The sequence below is a fragment of the Drosophila pseudoobscura genome, chromosome X (genome assembly GCF_009870125.1).
Source record: "Drosophila pseudoobscura strain MV-25-SWS-2005 chromosome X, UCI_Dpse_MV25, whole genome shotgun sequence".
Classification (NCBI taxonomy): Eukaryota; Metazoa; Arthropoda; class Insecta; order Diptera; family Drosophilidae; genus Drosophila; species Drosophila pseudoobscura.
In genome coordinates, this window is record NC_046683.1 from 13,666,449 (window position 1) to 13,689,987 (window position 23,539).

At 40.7% G+C, this 23,539-nt stretch overlaps 1 protein-coding gene across 11 annotated transcripts in view; it reads right to left on the reverse strand.

Annotated features, from left to right (window-relative positions):
* Positions 1-23,506, reverse strand: part of rut (adenylate cyclase rutabaga) — a 44,929-nt gene extending 21,423 nt beyond the window's left edge. For 8 of the 11 annotated variants that reach the window (XM_033385474.1, XM_033385473.1, XM_033385469.1 and 5 more), the window contains exons 1-2: positions 23,123-23,506; positions 22,041-22,160 (exon numbers count right to left, since the gene is read on the reverse strand). The gene's annotated coding sequence lies outside the window, so the exon portion shown is untranslated. The remainder of the gene's footprint in view (positions 1-22,040; positions 22,161-23,122) is intronic. The other 3 variants (XM_033385468.1, XM_002134073.3, XM_033385467.1) reach the window with 3 other exon arrangements.
* Between the last annotated feature and the right edge of the window lie 33 nt (positions 23,507-23,539).

Here is a 23,539-nt window from a genome sequence, read left to right on the forward strand (position 1 = left end):
CATCATTTTTTTTGTCTCTTTAATTTCCTGGAGTATATCGTCAAGCGACTTGGTTTCCTCGAATATAGCCATTATAGCCATTGAAGAACCCCACGAATCTCGTATCTGAATCTGACCAAAAAATTCTCTTCCGTCGTCTTGATTTTTATTCTTTTGTTTCTTAGCAGTAGGAAATCTTAAATAAAGATTTATGTATCTTATTATCTATAAAAAAAGAAATAAAACTATTAATAAAAATAAGATACAAAATATATAACAAATTTCATAAAAAATAAATACAAACTATAACAGAAAGTTTCATTATATTTTTTTTTTAATTTTATTTGATTTTTTTTTAGTACAAAAAAATATAGCAACAAATAATTTTGAAAATACATTAAAGAAACCGAATAAAATGAAGGTAACAAAAATATATTATGTATAGTATAAGAACAAAAAAAAAACAAAGCACAGTTTAAAAAAAACGAGGGGGAACGTTGTGAGTTGCTGCGGAGACCGCAACTCTACATTTATACCCGATACCAAGGCAGTACGGCTCTCCTCCGGCAGACGGCGCTAATATTAAACGACACGACAAAGAGTGCGTGCGAGAGAGACAGAAAATCAGTCTGAGCGTGTCTTACTATTTCTTACTTTTGGCTATAATTATAATCCGATCTGCTTCAGATTCGGCAATCTGATAGATATGATCATTATCTATGATTCTGCGTTTTTAGTTTTCTCGAATGTGCAATATTGTGGAAGCAACAGATTTTCGTCCTTTGTGGGGGCGGATGGGGGTGGGGCGAAATTCTGAGATATACGTTTTATAATGAGATCTAACAGGAGTGCGGATACTAAATTTGGTTACTCTAGCCTAAATAGTCTCTGAGATTAGTGAATATCCCCAGATTTTCGTCCTTTGCGGGGGCGGAAGGGGGTGTGGCGAAATTTTGACACAAAACGGTCAAGGTCCGATATCACAGGAGTGTGGATACCAAATTTGGTTGCCCTGGCTCTTATAGGTTCTGAGATCCTTGAACTCATATTTTGCAATTGGCAAAACCGACTATGAAACCTGTGTGTTAGAGAGAGACAGAGCGAGAAATACCCAATACTCATTTTGAGTATCGGGTATAAAAATCCCACACAGCCCCATATACCCTCCGTACACAGTGCAAGGTGCAGGGTGCCGAATGCAGGTAGGGACCATGATGTCATTGGCTGCTCTCTTGGGGGAGTGTTAGTCCGAGGATAAACCTCCGAACCTAAAGCAACAACAAACAGAAATACACCGAGTAAATAGTCGCAGTCGAATAGATGCATCTGCCGTGTATTTCTTTACTGATTTCCTATGGATGCGGATGCGGCGAGTATCTCCATAATCTCTGCCATTGCTTTATACGCTCCTTCCCTTTCGCCCCCCCCCCCCCCCTCTTCTTATCAGACAATGAATATACTTTAGGAGCTACTTCTTCCACTTTTTTGGGGCGACTGTCGCGGGGGATGGTGTTGCAGGTGTCTGTTATCTGTTCTGGGCCTCTATTTGCACCGACTCTGTGGCTGTGCCGCTACTATTTCTCTGCAGTGCAATGCACCGGCACACCTGATACGATACACACACTGCACTGCACTCCACGCCACTCCTCCTCCTCCTCTGACTTTCTATATACCATAAACCTCTTGAACACTCGGAGAAAAATACCACCCAAAGTCAGAAAATGTTTTACAGATGATTTTAGGATAAGCTTCCTTGAATTCCTTGGAACCCTATTTCCTTCCTTATTTCAATCTTTAGATTTCTCCCCTTCTCCTCTCTTTTTCCAGTGCCTCTCTCGTAGTTTTCTTTCAGTGTAAAAGTACCCCCCATGGCCAGTCAGCGATGATCCAGCCATCGTTTCAGGAGGTCGCTCGATTCTTTGGCGATTCGCTTGGGTATTTTTTATGGCATTTATTTGCGGCTAATTGAACGCACTAAAATACTGCGAAAAATCCGTATCGAAATCCGAAGTACGAATATCAGCAAAACGCATTGGGAATATGTAAAAATCGTAGGACAAGTGGCGCGTATCGCGTATCGAATGGAACACGAACACGAAACGAACGTGTGGCTTTGCATCCGCAATGAATGAATGATTGAATGAGTGGAGGGGCATGCAATGGAGGGGCATCGAATGGAGGGGCATGGAATGAAGGAAGACGGTTTTGAGGGTCTTCGGCTGCTGATTGAACGAACGATTGAGGGGGCGGGGGGGCAACGAAAGCAGCTGAAGGCAAGGGCCATGGGGCATGCAAATTACCCAGAAAGGCCATCGCACACACACACACACACACACACTAAATAAAATCAATAAAAAAAATGTATTTTTAACACATTCCTCCTGCTCCGTATTACGAGGGTGCGGGGAGGGTCATCAATGGGTTAATCGTGCGTGAATGATTTTCCTTTTCGGTAGGGAATAAAAATAAAGAATAAAACTATCGATGCAGGAAATCACCTGCAGGCCAATTCAGATAATAGATCCCCCAGCACTTCACGAAAGGTGCGACCCATGAAGAGCAGGCCAGGGCCAGGGGCAGACCTGCAAGGGGCAGCGTCGGACCGAGGCGTAGGCCAGGAGGAACACCTTCCTCCTGAATGGTGTGGTCTCCCTGTAGGGGGTGTGGTCCAGCCTCCTTTTGGACACTGAATTCTTCAAATTCAATATACTATATCTATACCTTGTCTTTCCATATATATGTACATTGAGAACATCTCCTATATGGTGGCGTTCCCCCACAAGACACGCATGACAGCCAATGATTCTCAAGGTAAGTGCCACGCCTTGTGAATGACAGTTCCATTGGGTGGGGGACTGTCTGTCTGTCCCGTCCAATGCCTCCATTAAATGTGGGGGAAGCCGCGTGTCAGAGATCTTTAGAAGATCGGTTGAAACACCTCCGTTGTCTTAAGGAATTATCATCCAAAGGCCATGTCATACAAATATTGTATTTACAATATTCATTAGAGAAAATACTAAATACATTTGGGTGTGTGTAAAAATACGACTTAAGGGGAACATATATGATGATGCATAATCGATAGAGATCATTGAATTTACAATGTTTTCATTGGGGAACATCAAAGAACACTTTATATTTGTAATATTTCAGATTTAAGCACCCTAGAAGATGTGATCTTTGAACACTTTTAAATGAATCCAAAGATCGTTTAATGTAAGAACTTTAGACCCCATTCAAAGATCGTTTAATTTGAATCGTTTTTCCTATCATTATTTCACAATATATATAGTACATATATGTATATATGGACTACAAACGGAAGTTGCATGATCTATCATCGATGCGGTAACATCAAGAAAACCAATTTGAAAACCTAATGGCACTCGGCGGTACTCTCGGTATCGTGTGTACCCTATAATCATGGTAGTGGGGGGGGGGGGGGAAGGGGAAAGGCTAAACGATAATCGCAACGACAAATAGCAAACAACTGTAATTTGTGGGTCTCTTAAAGACGTGTATTTTGCTGCTGACGACAGGCGTACCCTTCTCTCTCCATTCTCCTTCTTCTCCCTCTCTCCCTCTCTCCCTCACTTTCTCTCTAAATCTCTAAGCGATGTCATAACCCCCTGAGCGGGAGGGAACGAGAGTCAATACGACAACGCTATGTGGCATCATCGCATTAAAATGTACGACGCCATCCATGTGGCGTCCCATTAAAAAAGGGGCAGAACAGTTATTATTAGTAAACCATGTAATCCATGATACTTATTCGACGACTCATAGACGTGCTGATGGATTGCACAAAAGAGCGTAGAGTGGGGGAAGAGAAGGAGAAGGTGGAAAAGGGGTTCTTAGGGGTTCTCTCGGTTTCATCTCTGTCTAGTTTTTTAGCTCCTTCTTCTAGGGCCATCTTTTTGGAGCTCATATGTCTCCCTCCTGCCATTTTTATGGAGTTTTCTCAAAATTTTAGCTTGTCAAATGATTTTTTTGTTTGGTATTTATGGTATTTTTGCACTTATTTTGATGTATTTTCTGGTATTTTAATAATACTTGTTTGGTATTTGCATGGTATTTTACGGTATTCTGTTAATGTATATAATTTTATGATATATTTTGGGATTTTTATAGCATTTCCTAGGGGTATCAGATTTGTGATGAAAGTATATATTTTTCATATATTTTAATGATATATTTTAATGGTTTGTTTCTAGTATTTATGGTATTTAATAGTAGTATTTTCTTGATATTTTTCATATAATTGTATGGTATTTTAATGGTTTTTTCTAGTATTTTTATAGTATATTTCTGGAATTTAATGGTAGTATGTTTATGATATATTTCTAGTATTTTTATAGTATATTTCTAGTATTTTAATAGTATATTTCTAGTATTTTTATAGTATATTTCTGGTATTTAATAGTAGTATGTTTATGAGATATTTATAGTATTTTTATAGTATGTTTCTGGTATTTAATATTATTATGTTTATGATATATTTCTAGTATTTTTATAGAATATTTCTGGTATTTAATGGTAGTATGTTTATAATATTTTTCTACTATTTTTTTAATATATTTCTGGTATATTTCTGGTATTTTTATAGTATATTAGTGGTATTTTTGTGTGTATATTTCTTGTATTTTTATAGTAAACCCAGGCAATGAGGAAGGCGAGTATAAGAGGGAACATTGAGACGCAAACTGCAGCCCTTTCGCTCGTTTTGTGGTAACATCTGTGGCTGTTCCATCTGCGGGCCGCTTTGTAGCTGCCCCTCTGATGTGCGTTGCCCTCTCAAATGCAGGGCACGCAAACAGAAGACTGGAAAACCGATGCCCATCCAGCAGCTACCTGCCTGATGGACAGCGCGGGGCGTGTGAGCAGCACTCTCTGTGGGGGTCAACGAGGGGCCCATAATGAATATTAAATATTTGCTATTTCCAATGAAAAACACAAAAATATCAATAAACAAAGCCCACAACAAACCCGAAGTAAAGGCTAACACAATGGCATTTAATACCCAAAAAATTTCCATGGAATATTAGCTTTAAATTTCGAGATACAATAAGAGAGATTATGGATAATCGATAGACATTTAAAAGTGAACAAAATAATGTATTCACATAGCTTTCTATCCCCATTTCGATGGCTGTACATATTGTGGAAAATCTATTAAGAGATCTATCAAAAGTTCAAAAAACATTCTTGGAAAATAATTAAACGATTCATCAAGGAATTTGCAAGACAATTCCGCGAAATGATTTATGCGGAGAGTCGATTGATTGGACATCCACTTCCATCATCAACAGATTGAGTGCCCCATCCACCATCGTCCATCGAGCATCTTGCCCCTTCCATGGGGCATCTCTGGACACACGAGCCACCATCTGTGGACACTTCTTTTTCCATCTTCAGTCCACAAACTTGTCAGCGCCTTTCACTCAAATGTACGGAATTTTTAAATGGCAGCAAAAAACAGAAACGAAAGAAAATCAGGGGGATGACAGAAATAAGAAAAAACCAAGAAAGAAAAGGAAAGAAAAAGAAACAAAACCCAAAGAAAAATAGAGAAAAAATAGCAACAGAAAATGGTGAAAAAAGTGCCAGAAGCTAAATGCAAGAAAAATATGAATTCCGATTGTCATTTGACTTTGTCCTTAGAATAATTTGAAACAGAAATAACACAACAAAAAAAAAACAAATAAAGCGACAAGAACAGCGATGAAGAAGGACAAGAAAACAAGGAAGTAAGCAGACAAAAAACCCAGGAAAGACAGAAAGAAAAAACCACCATTGGATTCGGTGAATATTCTTCTTTTAAAAAACTTCGGTTTCTATGGTTTTTCCTATTTGTAACACTGGAGATTAATAGTATATTTCTTTGGTATTTTTGTGTCGTTCTACGCTCTTTTTATGGAACGGAATTTTCCTTAAATTTTTCTGGTACTTTCAAATAGTTTTAGTATTTTTTACAGTATTTCTGGAATTTGTACGCTATTATTCAATATTTTTATGGTATTTTATTTTATATTACCGACATTTTGTGTTTATTTTTTTCTGGTTTTTTATCCTATTGATATGAGCAATATTACATTTTGTTAATATTTTATTATACAACTATAGTATTTGCTAGGTATTTTAATGAAATATTCCGGTATTTTCATAGTATTTTATAATATAGAGTATTTCATATATTGGTGGTATTTTTTTCAGATATTTACCGACATTTTGTGGTGATTTTATTGATTTTTTTCTAGTATTTTTTTCTATAGGTATGAGAAATATTGAATTTTTTTTAATCAGATATGTATGGTATTCTATTTTCCTGTATTTTCGTGGTATTTTTATGGTATTTTCTTACATTTTGTATGGTGTTTATAAGGTACTTGGTATATGGTATTTTCTGTAGTATTTTTCTGGAATGTGTGGATGATACCCGCCCTCCCCAAAGAGTGTCAAAATAATGAAAACGTCACAAAAGCGAAAAGAAGCCAGAGGATATGTTGCTTGCGTTTTAGAAGGAAAGGATGGATGGGTGGATGGGTGGAGGGGGGATGGCAATGAAAAAGGATTCCCCGCTGGTTGACATTTCGACTGTTTTCCATTGTGGTCCTTGAACTTGAGAATGCCAGAGCAGCTCCTGCCGGACTCCGCCAGAGAGAAAAGAGAAGATAAAGCCCGGGGGGCATGCCACGGAATGACCAGTCGCCAATTCGGAATCCCCCGGAATGGTTTTTATCTCAAAAGGAACACTCGAAAAGCCGCCCCCATGCTCTATGCCACAAGCCGCACACACGCACACACTGAGGCAAGTGTTGTGGGTTGTTGAACCAGTTATGCCGAGTGTATGCCACATGCCGCATGAATTGCAGTTGTCTCTGGGAGTGCAGCGACCCAGCAGCAGCAGGAAACAGCCGCCAGTTATGCGGCAAAGTGTCCTTTCCTCTTGGAAACATTCTAAACAGCACGGACACGGACACGGACACGGACACGTGCTCCACCTGCCACACTAGAGAGGAGGGTACACCACTTGAGGCACTTTATAAGCGGTGCTGATGACCCTTTCGTGGCGGCTTTGCAGTCCATCCTTTTGGGTGGCTTACAGAAAGCCCTTTTTATGGGCGCCTGCTGCCGAGCCCCAACCCCCATCCCCCCAAGGATTTGTTGCTCCGCATTTTAAAATGCAATGAAATGCTCATAAAATGGTTCATACCTGAAAATACTGGAAATAGAGAAACTTTATGCCGCAGGAGCATTCGAAACAAATGTATCCTTTCGTTTATGGGAAAATTCGACTTTGGATACACAAAAAAAAAGGATTTAGTCAAATTTAGCTCCTAAAAAGCTTGCAACAAATCATTTTGTTTTTTTTTTTCTTCTAATATTTACAGTATTTTTTTTTGTTCATTTTGGTATTTTAAAGTATTTTTTTGTGCTATAGTGTTACTTTTCGATATCTAGTATTTTTATAGTATTTTCTGCTATTAACTGTATTTTAATAGTATTTTCTGATATCTATGGTATTTTAATAATGTTTTATGGTTTTTTTTTTCCTATATTTTAAGGTATTTTGATAGTCTTGTTTCCTAAGGAATGCTCTACAGTAAACCTTAAAATTCCTGCAAGCTGTGGACTGCGTGCAACAGAACCCAACTCTCTCCTTGTGAGTACGCGAAAAATTGATATTATTTCATTAGAATTCCCTTAAAGAATGGTTTTAGTATATTTTAAATACTTAAGGAATGGCTGACAATGATGATATTTCGTTATTACTTCAATGAAAACCTGGAATCTATAGGTAACCATTTAGAAAATTCTGTTCTTGCTTTAATCTCTCCCTTGAAGGAAATATCTCAGTTCTATTTATAGAATTTACGTTTATTATGCTGTTTTTAATCATCTCCTTCCACTTTACGCCAATTAGTTGCTCCAGAAATGTTCCCCATAACCGAAAGGAGTTTCCTTTTTGGCTACTCAAATATGCAGCCTTTTCAAAAAGTATACGGGCGTATCTATAAATAGAAACCCTTTTACTCTAGATACATATTAAAGTGAGATGTTGCCTCTTTCCCACCCAGGCCCCAATCAAACCCCTGGCTTTTGACGGGGCTTAACGCGCGAGAACTCTTTGGCTTTGGGCCTTGTTTGGGGGGATGGGGGGATGGATTTTAGGGGCTTTGCCATTGGCGTTGCATCATGCCGCACGCAATTTCCACTTGACCTTGACGGCACTGCCTTCCCCCATCCAAAGAGAGAGTGGTGCCCCCTAGTGTGGTGTCTTCTAGTGTATTCTCCTCCCACCCCTCGCATGACATCACTCCCGATGAAATCGATAAAAGGTTTCCTCCTCAAACAAAAAACCAGCAGACGACAGATGACAGCCGACAGACGATAGACGAAAATCGGGAGACGACAGAATGACAGTCGACAGGCCGTCGCGGAAAAGAGACATCAATGATAATTATAATAAGTTGAGCCCCCTGTTTCCTCCGCGTTTCCCCCCTTCATAATCAGATCCAACAACGACAAGACAACGACCGTCACACACACCTCACACCTCACCCCTCTCCCCACCACCCCATCCCCCAGCTGATGCTCGCTTGCTGCAAAAGGGGCGGGGGGGCGGGGGCCGTCCGCCGTTTCTTATCTCTGTGTACCTTCTCCGTCTCTCGTCTTATCTCTTAGCGACGATTCATCGTAGTAGAGCGAGCAGAGAGTTTCCTGACCCCCCGCAAAAACCAAAAAAAAAAAAGAAACCGCAACAACACCAAAGAAAAAACAAACAAAAAACCAAAGACGAAAGCCGAAAGACTGAAAATAGAACAGAAAATTGTACAACAATAAATATAGGGCACTGCAATCGTGATTTTTCGAATCCGGAGACAACCTAGAATCGAGAGATGTTTGGACGGCATCGATACCCCATAATCGAGAGATGTTTGGACGGCATAGATACCCTATAATAAAGATTTATAGATGCGACGGGGGGTGTTCGATGAAACGACACCCTTCGATCGAGACATTTAGACGCGGATACATCCTGAAATCGGGATCTTGGAATGGGATGGGCTCCTAAAGTCAAGAGTTCTTAAAGGGAAGACGATCCACAACCGAAACATTCTTTTGGAATATTTATTTTTTTTATTCTTTTATATTTCTGATCAATGTAGTACTCCTTCTTATATTAGTATTTAATCGTTTTTATTTTCGTTTATGGTTTTTTTTTCGGTTTTATAGTTCATTTCTTATTATGTATATAGTATTTTTTGTATTTTATAGTATTTCGTGGTATTTTTTCTAGTATTTTAGAATTTTTCTAGTATTTTAGTATTTTATAGTATTTTTGGTATTTTCATTATTTTTAATTTTTTAGTGTTTTACTATTTTTATGGTATTTTCAGCTATTTTCCTTTAAATTTATGGTATTTTTTTAAACATTTCTTTGGTATATTGGTGTATTTAAAAAAAAAGTATTTTTATGGTATTTTTTTAAGTTTTTTATACTTTTTGTATAGCCTAGTTCTAGTATAAGTTTGGAATTTTATAGTATTTTCTGATTTTTGTGGTATTTTTTTCTATGATATATTCCATAGTATATTTGAAGTATTATTTAGTATTTTTGGGGTATATGTGCGTTATTAAGGAAGTTGGTGTTTTTGTAGCATTTTTGTAAAACGGTATTTGATATAGCATGGTACTACATACATATTTCAACATATTTTGATCAAATTTGATCGATTTTCAGTTTGTTTTTGGCTACTTTGGGCCTTATTATATTATTATTATTATATTTAACTTCATATTCCCACATGGCTGTTGTTTCTTTCTACGAATCGGTAGTATAGGTCAGCCTTCGGTGACAGCCCTGGTCTGGCGAATCTACCCCCTGAGCCCCACAGTATTAGCCTGTGCCCCACTGCCCAGCAACGGCAGTCGGAAGACCTCCTCCCATCAGAACACAGGGGCGGAGTCGCCGGCCGAAGGGGAACGTCTCTTCGAGATTATAAATTTCATGCAGACGGGACCTTGGCCAAGGCCCCCCTACCATTTCTCCCAAAAAATTTCGCCTTTAATCGTGGGTTTTTGATCGGGGGAGACCTCCCACAATCGAATCGAAATCTGTAATACCTCGAACGCCCCAAACCGCAATCGCAAATGCCCATTGCATACTTTCTTCTTCCTCTCTCTTGAGTACAGAAAATAAATAACCTAAATAGAAGCCTATATTCATGTATATATGTATATATAGAAAGCCTATATTGCCTATTGCCTATATCTCTATCTCTATACTGCTATAAAACGAGTGCATGTGCAGTCTCTGTACTGTGCTGTGCTCTGAGCTCTGTGCCTGTGCTGTTTGAGGCCTCTCCACTTGAGATTTGCAGTATTTTTTTTGTTTTATCAGCAGCGGCGCCACTCGAAAGCTGATTAAAAAATATACCCCACAAGTGTTGCCCCCAATCGCTCCGCCCTCGCGTGTCCATCCATCCACCACTCGAATTAAAGTCAATAAAAAATTCAGTGATTTTTTGAAGGGAGCGAAAAATGCGGAGGAATATTCCTATCTTTATTTCGATGAATTCCTGAGAATCCGCTGTCATTCGCCACTGGAGGTGCCCTCCTGCGGCACGGCATTTGCATGCCACATCGGAGGGTGGGGAGAGACAATCTAATTTCCGTCGCAGTTCCTGTTCCTGTTTGGCCTTTCCAAAGGGTCAAAAGGGGGTTCCTGTAGGAGTTCGAAGGGTGGAAAGGGAGCACCTAATGGGTTCCAGGGGTCAGAAAAGAGCTCCTGTTGGGTCCCAGACTGCAAAAGTGGGGGGGTTCCGGTAGGTTCCAAGGGTCAAATTGTAATTCCTTTAGCGGCTCCAAGGGGTCAAAGAGTTCACTGACTCCATCCCCCAATCGATCAAGGGAGTCCGAGACACATGCAGACTTCTCCACAGCACTCATTATTTTTCATAGAAGTCTCATCCCCAAGGTGCAATTACGCCTGAGCGAAAGGATACATTTTATCCAGAAAATTCATTCAAATTGAATTTAAATACCATAAAAATAGCACATACAAATCAAACAGAAATGCCATAAAATACAAAAAGAAAAAATTGCACATACTACACAACAAAAGTCACCATTAAATACCAGAAAAATACCAGAAAATACCAGAAAATACCAGAAAATACTGGAAAATTCCAAAAAATAAGTAAAGCAAATTAACTGATTTTAACTGCTTTTTAGGTAAAATTTTAACCATTTTGTTTTAAACCAAAGTGAAATTTCCCCTAAGCGAAGGGATACATCCGTTACGGATCCTTTAATTCCAGGATTTCAGAGCTTACTCTGAGAAAACCATCCATAAATTCCACAAGCAAAACAAAAATCTGATTCGATTTATTGAATCACGAGTAAACAATACTAAATAAATTATCTTTTAGCTTATTTTCAAGTGGAAATCAATTATCATTTCGTGTGGCAGGGGGGCCCCCCAAGAAATTAAGTTCGCAATTAAGTTATCTTTGTTTTTTGTTTACCTTTTTGATGAAATTTATTAAATGAATTATGGCGGAAACATAGCGTACGAGAATGGAACTACATAAATATGAAACAATGATTCCCTGGGGGTATTACTTCTATTCAATGATTTTCTGCATAGAATCTATATCATAATTAAGCCCATCACCCAAGAAACATCCAATTTCTATGCGATTACAGACCCCAGAATGGCGTGTCTTTCATCTTTCATCTTATTGGACACCCCAACAGCACATGTGTGCAACATCTGAGGGACACCGCGCGGCGTGCCGAACCGGGGCCGTCTTTCACGCCTGTCTGTCACGCAAATAATGAGAGCAATACGAAAACAATACAAGAAATACAAGAAAGAAAAGGGGCAACAAAAAAAAACGACCCCACCAGAGAGACTCTACACATTTAAAAAAAAAATATATAAAAACTAAATGAAAATATACTATAAATAGATCTACGTTCTATGGAAAACTATTGTTTGCTTTTTGTGTGGAACGTTGGAACGTGCACCCTGTGGAAGGGGTGGAGGGGTGGAGGGGGGTGGGGGCGAATCGAATCTTGGGAATCAAAACTTATTTGTTAATCAATCAATTTGTATGTGTCGTCAAATGTTGTCTTGTCCGTCAACGCGCAATGATTCTTCCACTTAATTGCTTCCCATTTTGGACGGATCGTTAAATGTCTCTATAAAAAGTTCGGGGGATTATCATATGATCTCTTCCACCGCCTTCTCCTCCGACTCTTCCTCGACTACGGCCTGCTGCTTCCCTCTTTCCCGCTCCACTTGAATTTTTTCGGTTTAGAATTTTCGTTATCTTTGCAGAAAATAAGAGATATCAACAAATTTTTAATTCAAATTGGATGGTGGGTTGTGGCAAGGTTAGGGGGGAGGAGGGTAGGGGATGGAAGGGGTCGGAGGGAAGATAGCTATAAAGAGACTTTGGAATGGATTAGTCATAGCTTGAAAAATGCCGGTTGTTCATGGGAAACATTGGGGGGCAAAAATATTATCGTGGATGTACCAGAAATATACCAAATTATACAACATACATATATACGAAATATATGGCAAAAGTATACCAAATACCAAGTTTATACTGAAGATATATCAAAAACATTCCAATTTGAGACCAAAAAAATACCAAAGAGTGGATAAAAAATATACAAAAGAGGGAACAGAAAAAATTTCAGAGAGTAGATAAAAGAAAATACTAAAGGGGGAACAAAAAATATACCAAGAGTGAACAAAAAATATACCAGAGAGTAAACAAAAAGAAAATACCAAAGAGTAAACACAAAAATATGACAAAGAGTGAACCAAAAGTATACCAAAGAATGAACAAAAAATATACCAAAGAATGATCAAACAATATACCAAAGAGTGAACCAAAATAAATACCAAAGAGTGAATACAAAATATACAAAAGAGGGAATAAAAAATATACAAAAGAGGGAACAGAAAAAATACCAAAGAGTGGATAAAAAATATACAAAAGAGGGAACAAAAAATATACCAAAGAGTGAACAAAAAAAAATACTAAAGAAGGAACAAAAAATATACCAAGGAGTGAACCAAAAATAATACCAAAGTACATATTATTTTCAGTATTTTTTAAAGTTTATCTTGAGATATGTATCTTCTGTTCCAATTTACATTTTGATGCATGGAAAAACCTTCCATTTCTGTAAGAGGATGCTCTCTCACTCTCCCTCACTTTCCTTTGCCATGCGTTTCAGCGGCTGTTCCGTCGAGTGCTGACATTTGGCCAAACTAATCTCATTTATGCCCCCAAAAGTGTTGGCCAAACACAGAGGCAGAGGCAGAGGCAGAACTCAAGGGGAACGAATGCCTGACAGGTTCGAGTGTTGCCCCAGGGGGCAGTAACGGCCAATGAAGGGCAATGAAGAGGCAAAAGAACTGCCCAAGAGCGTGAACAGTAGGGAGGCACTGGCAGCACTCGAGTGGAGGCGCCGCCGCCACTCCATTCATTCATGGGGTAAAAAGAAAAGTGTGTGATAATTGTGTTTGGTCAGTCATCAGTCCATCAAATGGGAATGAAGAGGAGGAGCTTGAAGAGACTTTGCCACACTTTGAGGCAACTAATTGCTGGTCTCCTCCTCCTTTAGTGTGTGTGTGTGTGTGTCTATTCCACTGTCAAAAGCCTGTCAGTCACTCCTCCATCTCCCTCTGTCTCTCTCTCTCTCTCTCTCTCTCTCTCTCTCTCTCTCTCTACTCTCCACACATCTCTATCGTTTGTTGCATGCATGATTGATGGCATTGATTGATCGATGCTGCTCGAAGCAAAAGCAATGCCTGATCATTGGCATGTCGATCAAATTAGCAATTAGATAAACATTCGAAACAATAAATAAATACAAAAAAAAAACCAGAGCGAGAGCGCGCTACCAAACGGCTTATGACTTTGTTATGAAATTAAATTGCAAATTAAAATTATAATTAAATTGTTTAACAACAAGAACGAGCTGCAGAGCACAGGTTAACAATGTTTCTGTGGATACTCTTCTAACCGATGATGGAATACGAATTAATACACAATATAATCAATAAAAATATATATGTATATAGCTATGGGTGGCATCCCCCCATTCATTTGGGGTTAGAGAGGATTAGTTAAATAATTTTCGTCAGATCTTGGAGCATTTGTGAGGTAGAAACAAACCAATAGAGATATTCATATAAAATTATGTATAATTAATTGATAATTTGCATGTGTAATCCAAATCCATTATTCTACAATTTTCTTTCTTTAATGCCATGGAATTTTCTTTCACTCTTTTTTTCCTTAACTGCTGTATTCTTGTTTTTACTTCCAAAGAGCATCAAAGGTTCGACGTTTTTGCCTTTTTTCGCTCTATAAATTTTCAACATGTCTGAGCACCAAAGCACACCATCGGACAGACAAAACAAACACGAAACGGAGGCGTCGCAACGATTTGGCTTGAATTTCGAACAAATTTGTTACGCGTGCGCCGCGTCGGCTTTGAAATTAGCTGCGGAATCTACGCTGCTGCTGCTGCTGCCGCTGCTGCTTTTTCTCTGCTACGCCTCTGCTTTGAGATTTTACGACACCACTTCTCTTCGGCTTTGCTTTTACTCTGCTCCAGCTTTTGCTCTGCTCTCTGTTATCTCCTCTCTCCTTTTATCCTACACATGTGATGAACGGGCTCTAGTCTTCATCTATCGACTCTCCACCAACCGACCCGCCAGAGGAGTCTCGGGTCTCCAGTGCTCTTCGCACTTTGCCGATGGCTCTGGCGCTGCCACTGCTCTCCCATTTATCGCCTGCTACTCTCCACTCCACACTCTACTAAAGCAAGGAGCATGTGTGCCTGTGTGAAATGAGATTGTATACGTGCACAGCCGCTGCATCGTTTACAACCAGCTTTAAGCTGTTTCCTCTCTCTCTCTCTTTGCCTGCAACTCTCCACTGCAATACACTCCGCGCCTCTTCAAGCCTCTCGTCTGCTGACCGCTCCTCTCCCAGCCACGCTTCTCATCTCCTCTCCTCAGCCAAGCCACTCTTCTCCTCACCATCTCCCTCCGCCACCCTAACACTAGCAGAAAATTAAATCAATGCGCGCGCTTTTGGTGTAAGTAGCTTTGTTTTATTTTGTTTCTTTTTTTTCGCTTCGAATACGATCAATGCCTACGATGTGCTTGTTGTTGTTGTAGCCACGGAGTATCTCACTTTTAGTTTCAACGCCGCGGCGTCAAGCTGCTGTTTGAGCCATTTACACAGTTGTTGCTGTTTGGTCTGTTCGCCCGCCCCTCTGTCCATCTGTCCACTCGCCCCCCGTCTGGCGGGGCGGCCGGCACGTTTTTGTCAGGGTTGCCAGCGTGAGTTCATTTTAATTGCCAGCAGCAGCAGCACACATTCCACAGTAGTCCGACGGACGAGACGCGACGCGAAACAGAGACAGGGACAGACGGACACACAGATAGAAGTACGATTACGAGTCACTGCAGTGGCAGTGGCAGTGCCACCACCACAGAGGCTGCAACTTCGTCTAAAAGGAGCTTGGCTACAATCATTTGGGGTGGGAAGGGAGGGGGGTTTGGGGTCAAATTGGAATTCCTGGCAATAGATTTGATTGACTACCAGTTAAATACTCCTCAAAGTCCCATAAAAGGAGGGGCCCCGTCAAGTCTCATTTGCCTGAAAAGTTCATTCAACTTTTTTTCGTACTTGGAAAACAAATTTAAAAATTAACGAACAATTATGCATTTAACAATTAGTTTTGTATAGGCATGTGGAGCCATGTGAGGCTAAGGGTTAAACATTAGAAGAAAAAGATGTCTCAAAATAAAAAGAAAGGATATTCCATAATACGATATAACGGGAACGGGAAGAAGCGGCAAGGACCGCGGCTCTACCTGGCACCTGGAAATCGAGAATCACAGACCATCAGTCCCAGAGGCAGAGACAGAAGAAGACCTTTTTTCTGCTTTAGGGTCCCCATGGATTGCGACTAGTTTTGGCCAGAAAATCTCACTGTCTTGGAGACCAGACCCAGAGAAAACAGCACGAATGAGCCTCAAAGAAGGGGCTCAACCAATACGAGAGAGACATTTGCAGGGAGTTTTCCAGCTAAATAAATATACTTGAGGGGATATACCATATCTAGGGATACTTCTGCTCAAAGTTTGGAGGGATACTCGACCGATTCTCCATAGAAACTTCATCGCTCCTAACCCCAGAACTCCCCATAGAATCAAAATCTAGTATTTTCACAAGCTCTTGGCGCTTTTTTTCGACATTTTGCATATTTGAGTTTCAAAGAAAACAGGTTCTTTTACTGCAGTTTTAATGCCACAGCAGACATACAGAAGTTGCAATGCCACGGTGTGTGGAGGTGGGGGGTTATGGCCACAATCGGTGGCAAATACCTCAAAGTATTTGGGTCGCAAATGGCAATTCTCTCAGGGAGAAAATTGATTTCTAATTAAAATTAAAAAAAAAACATTTTGCATGTGCAAATTTTCTCACACGTGCCCGTGCCGCACCCTAAAGGCAAGGTCTCCCCCTCTCTCCCCGTCTCTCTCTCTCTCTCTTCATGTGTCACCTTTGCATGCCTCATGCCTCATGCCCCGTCGTATGTCGTATCTCTCGTTAGCCATTTGTGGGTCAAGAGTGACATTTGTGTTAACGTCTTTGGCTTTGCCTTTTTGGCCTTTTTTCTGCTATTTGTGGTTGGAGGTGGAGGTGGAACCCTCCCACACCCCCACATCCTTCTCCTCTGGTGCCCTGATTATCGAGAAAACAGGTGGGGGTGCGACACACACACACACACAGTGCTGTAATTTTTTTTGCTTCTTTTGGATTATTAAACGCTTGTCCCACATATCCCGCATCGCCCAATCGAATGGGGGAATCGCACACGCCCCCATCCATATTCCACTTTCAAGCGCCAATTAGTGGCATGTAGGCGCTAAAATTAATTTGTTTGCCGCCAAATGTGGCACAGCAGCCAGCTAAATGTATACAAAATAGCGGAGATCTACAGATCTACACAAACGGAACAGCAATCGAGGATGTTCGGAGGGGGGAAATAGATCGAAAATGTGGCTTAAACTGCCACTTGGGTGTGAAACACCCATTCATCGTTCAACGTTTAAAAGATCGTTGAAATACGTTTAAAAAACTAATTTACAAAGTCTTCAAAGATCGTGATAAAAGAGTTTTAACGAAGAGAGGAAATACCCTCCAGCAAATTGCACTTAATTAAATGGTTAACCATTGATTAGTGGTAGGAGAAATGAAGAGAAACAGAACGAACATAGGGGTGGGGAGGGGGAAGGGGAAGGGAGAGAGCAGGATTGTGCAAAGCTCGCGTGAAATTAAATGACAGACAAATAGCAACAACAAAATGCGATTTCTCTTCCCGGCGCCCGCATTGTTGCTGCTGCTGAGAGACCAAACCGAAGCTCACGTAAAATAAAACGAAGCGGTGTCGTCCCGTTTGCCGACACAAACGATCAAGTCTGCCGAGGGGGACTGCTATGCATGCGCTTGCATTGCTGCGAGAGAGCCACCGATGGAATTGGAGAGAGCGATAGCAAGAGGGAGAGATCAATGGGAATGAATTGCAAGTGTGTGCAATGCGTGTGCTTAGGTAAAGCGGAGTCAGTCCTCCCGTTTCGTGGGTGGTTCACAAAAAAAAAAACAAAAACAAGAACGAAGTGGGACTGCGCAGCGCTCGCGGCGTATGGAAAGAGAGAGAGACAATCGCTCTGTCTCTCTATCTTTGACAAATGGATGATTGGCACACACACATTGAATATCCTTCTATTCCTTCCAAAGCGATCTCCTTCTCCTTTCACTTTCTATATCCACAATGAATATTCTTCTTTTCTTCAAACTTTTTTACTCTTCCAAAGAGATCAAAGCTGCCTCTCTCTCTCTCTCTCATAGAGTAGCTGTAGTGTATCCTACTGTTCGTCTTTCCCCTTTGCCCCTGTGTCGGTGTGTGTGTGTTTGTGTTATTTGTATTATTTTCAAACAAATGAACAAATTCTTTTGTTGCGAGCAAAATATGCGTTTTGGCTGACGGAGGTGGGGGTGACATAAAAATACAGGTGACAGGTTGCTGCCGCAGCCGCAGGAACGTACGTGACATGCATGCAAATGCATTATGCACATGCCCCTACATGTCGCACCTTGCGCGCTTCAAAGCTTCTTGCGATAACAAAAACTGTTCAAACTGAATGAAAGAATCACTTAAGGCGTTACAATTTTCGCTTGATTTCCTCCCCCCCCCCTCCCCACCCACACAGTAGTGAAAGAAAATCAGGTTTAATGTGGGAGATACCCTTGTTTTACATTTTCATTTAGAAATGTTTTGTGCCATGGAAAATGGTGTGAGAAAATTAGAAATGGATTTCATGGAATTATTGGAAGATCTAATTTTTCTTGATATTTTTTACCTTAAATTTAGCTGAATTTTTCCTTCCCGAATACTATTTCATTTCATGCCCGAAATATCATTTGTAATAGACTACAAGATTCAACGATTTGCAACGCTGTGGCAGTGAAACACTGTGCCTGTGGTTGGGGGCCCTTCTGCCCCTCTGCCCTTCTGCTTCCGTTGCGGTGGTGCTGCCTGTTAGTGCCGTTGTTGACACGCTCTAGAGTGTCGTCTCTGAACCCAAGAGCATCCCATCCATCCATACGTATCATCTGCTTCATCTTCATCATCGTGGCGTTGCATCATTGCGTTGCAAACTGCGAGCAGAGGGGGAGGAGTAAGAGGAGGCAAAGTGCATTCTAATGAAAGTTCAATGAACTGTGAACCACACAATTCTCTCATTCTGTTCGCCCATGTGGATGCTCAGTCCTTCACTGATGCAGCTGCCTCCTCCTCCTCTCCCCCTGGCGCTGCTGCTGCTGCTGCCTCCACATATGTTGCACGCACATTGCAAATTAACACAAAGCTGCGTTGTGCTCCCCCTCCGACGGACTCTTTCGCTTGCGTTTCAGCAAAAATTCATTTCTTATACGTATGCATGTAGATCTTTCAATGCCACAATAGGTGTGGAAAAATATCTTTCAAAATTAATTTAATTAATTAATTTGTTAAACAAAAAAAAACCTCTAAAATATGAAAATATTTGCGGCAGAAAGAGGGTTTTTTATATACTCGTTACATTTCCCATTCGTTACTCGCTACTCGAACTAGTTGGGTAATGACACTCGCTACGATATACTCGTTACATGTCACACTCGTTACTTTCCACATACCACTCGTTAGATGCCACTTGTACCCCACTCATTACGTAAGATGGCTCAAATCTTTACTCGTTACTTGTACACAACTCGCTATTAGCAACTCCTTAAGTACGACCTCGTTACATACCATTTTTTGTTCATGTTCCCCACTAGTTATGTACACCCTCCAAGCTCCTACATGCCACTTCATGCCACACTCGTTACATGTGCTACACTCGTTATGTATGTCACTCACGTCACGTGATGGCTGGCCCCCATGAATATCCTTGAACTCGGAAAGAGTGAAAACACTTTCGGGGGCGACCTTTTAGTGTAAACAATAAAAATGGAATAAATGAAATATTTATGCACTTAAGAGCGACACAACAACAACAGCAACAATAATAATATAATAGCCATAAAACCAAAGCCACACACGAGAGAAATGCAACCGAGAAGAGGCAATGCCACATGCCACTGACAACAAGAGGCAAGAGGCAACAGCAGCAGCAGTAGCAGGAGGCGGGAGGTGGCTAGGACATTGTTTCGTGTGAAAAAGAAGGCCAAAGAGTAGGCAGAAGGCCAATGCACCAGCCACTGGTGGAAAGACACTCCTCTCTTCGTAGATTTCAGGGATCCATAGGAAAACAAAAGAGAAAGAGTGTGAGATCCACAAAAGGTGCCAAAAATAAAGAAGTTCCCCTAAGCGAAAGGACACACTAATCCAATAAGAGAATATACACTGTCTAGTCTGTAGGTCCCAATGCAATGGGATCCCCAATATTTGTCGTACACCAAAATTTGTGACTCTGTCAGACAGACAGAGAGAGAGAGAGGAAGAGACATCGCACGACTCTTTCCCCCTTTCACAAAAATATTCTATCAATTGCAAAATAAAAAAAGAAACAAAGGGCCCGCATAATTCAAAGTCGGGACGACAAAAAGCTTCCCAAGGACAGGGGACAGATAGCCGCCCTTGGAGCAGAGAACGAGAGGAGGGGCAGAGGCAGTCAGACAGGCAGAAGAAGAAGGGGCACGCAACATTCCTGCAACGGCAACAGAGTTCCACAGAAAGTGTTATTTCTTTCCCATGAGATTGTAACAGATTGAACAGAAAACACCTTAAATATTATTAATATTTCAAGCCCAAAGATTTACCCAAAAAAAAAAAGAAACATTTTTCAATTAGTTTACTGCAAATTTCCTATGAAATGCTCTTTGATTAAAGACATTGGAAAAGCGGGGATACACATAGAAACAATAAATTTAGCATAATTTAAGCTAACTAATATTTAAACACACATTCCCACATCTATAGAGGTTAGGTTTTTTTTTCTTTACATTCCCTTTTGATTGCCCTTTGCCTGTTCATCCTTAGAATACCATAGGATTTCCCTTAAGAAACTCAGATTTCTTTAGAACTTTTTACAAGTTCTTGTTTTTTTATAAGTTTTCCACTCGATTTCCTTCATTTAAAATGCAATTTGCATGGAAAACATCTACAATATTCTGTGCCCAAAAATGTTCTTCTTTTTTGTAAATATTATTTAAAAAAAAAAAACGAGGGGGAACGTTGTGAGTTGCTGCGGACACCGCAACTCTACGGTTATACCCGATACTAAGTCAGTATGGCTCTCCTCCAGCAGGCGGCGTCTAATATTAAACGACACGACAAAGAGTGCGTGCGAGAGAGACAGAAAATCAGTCTGAGCGTGACGTCGGGCGCTGCGTAGCCAATGCAAATTGATTTGTTCCTTTTGGCTACAAAAATTATCTGATCTGATCCAGATTCAGCAATCTGATAGATATGGTCATTATCTATGATTCTGCGTTTTTAGTTTTCTCAAATCTGAAATATTGTGGATGCAACAGATTTTCGTCCTTTGTGTGGGCGGAAGGGGGTGGGGCGAAATTTTGAGATACACGTTTTATAGTGAGATCTAAGAGGAGTGCGGATTCCAAATTTGGTTACTCTAGCGTTAATAGTCTCTGAGATTTGTGAATATCCCCAGATTTGCATCCTTTGCGGGGGCGGAAGGGGGTGTGGCGAAATTTTGAAACAAACTCGTCTCGGTCTGATATATTAGGAGTGTGGATACCAAATTTGGTTGCTCTAGCTTTTATAGTCTCTGAGATCTAGGCGCTAATGTTTTACTCTAAGCAAAGCCGCCTATGCTACGTGTGTGTTAGAGAGAGACAGGGCGAGAAAAAATGAAATTGTTTTCTTGATGCTGGCTATAATAATAATACGATCCAATTCAGATTCTGCAGTCTAAAAGATATGGTCATTCTCTACGATTCTGCGTTTTTGGTTTTATCGTATCTTGAAAATTGTGGATGCCACAGATTTTCGCCCTTTGTGGGGGCGGAAGTGGGCGGGGCAAAGTTTTGAAATATTTTTGTAGCAGTGACATATCACAGAAGTCTGGATCCAAAACATCGTTGCTCTAGCTCTTATAGTCTTTGAGCATTAGGCGCTGAAGGGGACGGACAGACGGACAGACGGACAGACGGACGGACGGACAGACGGACAGACGGACAGACGGACAGACAGACATGGCTCAATCGACTCGGCTATTGATGCTGATCAAGAATATATATACTTTATGGGGTCGGAAACGATTCCTTCTGGACGTTACACACATCCACTTTTACCACAAATCTAATATACCCCAATACTCATTTTGAGTATCGGGTATAAAAAACAAGAACCGGTGTGTGTCGTGGCCTCCCCTCTGGCATATAAAAATGCAGAAAGAACGGAAGCTGTGGGGGGAAAATATTCCCTCATGAAGTGGAAAAACTTACCCGTGCAACAACAGAAAAAAAGAGCAACAAATGTGCTACAGAAAATTCTGCAATGAAAGTTTCGGTGTTTGGGAATTTCCTTTTCCTTTTTTGGGTTTTTCCTTCCGTCCTTTTTGGCTGCTGAAATAGAAGGGGGTGGGGGGTGAGGGTACGGAAGGAAAGAAAGAAAAAAAGATGAGCAAAAGATAAACTGGAATGCAGTGGCGGTAGAGATGTAGTTTTTGGTGTTGTTGCTGGTGGCTTTTCTCTGCATTTTCTTTGGTTTTCGGTTATCTAACGGTTAGCCCTTTTGGGCCGGGCACCGAAAAGGTTGCCGGTTGACATTTTTTTTTTGTTTTTGCAAGAGGAAGAAAGACGCAAAGAGAGAGAGAGAGGGAATGCAAGGAAGCGGAAGCATAACGGTGTTGCCACTCAGCTGCTGGCTGCCTGCTTGCCCTGCCAAATAACGTTATTGATTTTTTTTTTTGTTTTTCCTGCTGTTTTTTGCGGCTTCTGTTTTTGTTTTCGCTTTTAGTTTCCGTCTTTTTGCTGGTGTGTGTGTGTATTTTCTACTGCTTTTGATGGTTCTTTCTGTGTCTCACTCTTCCTTCTATTCTGCTTCTTCTCCGTCTCTTCCTGCTGCTGCTTCTTCTCCTTCTCTTCCTGCTATTGCTGCTTCTTCTTCCTTCTCGTCTCTCCTCTTCTGTCTCTCTTCCTCCTTTCGGTGTTTCTGCTTCTTCTCCCCCTCTTCCTGCTGTAAGCCCAAAAAAAGGCGTGTAGCAAGAGCCAACGCAACGTCTAAGCGCATCCCATAGACAACACACACACAGCCACACAAGCACACAACGCAGACGACATGCGGCAACACGCACACATAAGAGCGACAGAGACAGCGAGAGAGAGAACAAGAAGAACCAAAAAAGACAAAAACTAAAAAAAAAAACCAAAAGCCAAAAGCAAAAAACGAGTTAAGACGCAGACAACCCAAAGACAATGCGTCCAGCAGCACACAGCAGATAAAAGCCGCAGCCAACGTTTTCCTATCGGACTGCATTTTCATGCCCCAACATTTTTTGGATGTCTTTTTTTTTGGGTTTAATTACTTTTTCTTTAGAGCTGCTGCTGTTTCTTATTTTCCCTTCTCAAAGGCGCGCGCGCAATTTATTTTGTTTTTAAGAAAAACAAAAAAAACCGTTTTTACACACACTTTTCTTGGCAAACTGCAAAGAGGGGAAAACACCGAAAAAAAAGTGTTAATTGTCGAGAGTTTCGAATTAGTCGCGTGCCGACGAATAGATTTTCAAAAAAAAGGGATTTTCTTTTATCCACTCTTGGTGCTTTCAGCTATACTCGAGATTTGTTTGTTCTTAACGCAAATGCGTCCGACGATTAGCGACAGCGAGATTTCGCAAACAAAACAAACGCTCACGTTTTAAATGAATACGAAGCGACCAGTGTGACCGCGGATTTATCGTTAAAACATACCGTCCGACTCTCAGAAATACAACAAAATATACCGT